We start from the raw sequence: 950 nt of genomic DNA, 5'->3' as shown, positions 1-950 counted from the left end.
TATATATATATATATATATATATATATATATATGCTAAACATTGTAATGCGAGACTTCTCTTGTAGATTATGCATTTCTATATCCCATTCTCCAGTTCTTTCATTTATTTAGGGCATACGCATTGAGACGTATTAAGAGCTGCAAGTATGTGTTGTTATGTAACTTTTCAATGTGGACGATGTGGATGATGGTTATAATAATAAGATGAATTACTATTGCTAATATTAATACGTGTGATGCTGCAACTGCTTCTGCTTCTGCTGATACTACTACAACTACCAATACTACTACTACTACTGCCGCTGCTGCTGCTGCTACTGCTACTACTACTACTACTACTAATGAAGAGATCTCCTTCGGTTATGAATGACCATAGGGTTGCACCTAGAAAGTTACCCTCCGAGGCACAAGTCCAGGCAAGGTTGTTTGTGTAAGGCCAGCATTCGCCCATGCATACCAGCCTCCACTCTCCACACCACTGATGCTATCCAAGGGAAAGGCAAAAGCTGATACAGCTTGGCACCAGTGATGTTGCAACTCATTTCTACAGCTGAGTGAACTGGAGCAACGTGAAATAAAGTGTCTTGCTAAAGAACACAATACGCAGCCCGGTCCGGGAATCGAACTCACAATCTCACGATCGTATACTAGACGTTCTGACCACTGAGCCATGTGCCTTCACGTCACTACTACTACTACTACTAATAATAATAATAATAATATTAATACCAAAACAACAATAAAAATAACGACAATAATAATACATTCTACCTTGGCCATATGCATATAATACAATACGTACTTGAAATGTGTTACGAAGTAACTGGTTCGTATTCATATTCAAATATATTTATAAGAATTTATGCGCATAAATATATATATGTAGGTATATGCATATATATGTGTATGTATATATTATATATATGTAAATATTATATGTATATATATA

This window comes from Octopus bimaculoides, chromosome 8 (genome assembly GCF_001194135.2).
Source record: "Octopus bimaculoides isolate UCB-OBI-ISO-001 chromosome 8, ASM119413v2, whole genome shotgun sequence".
NCBI classification, from domain to species: domain Eukaryota; kingdom Metazoa; phylum Mollusca; class Cephalopoda; order Octopoda; family Octopodidae; genus Octopus; species Octopus bimaculoides.
This window is presented reverse-complemented; position numbering follows the sequence as displayed.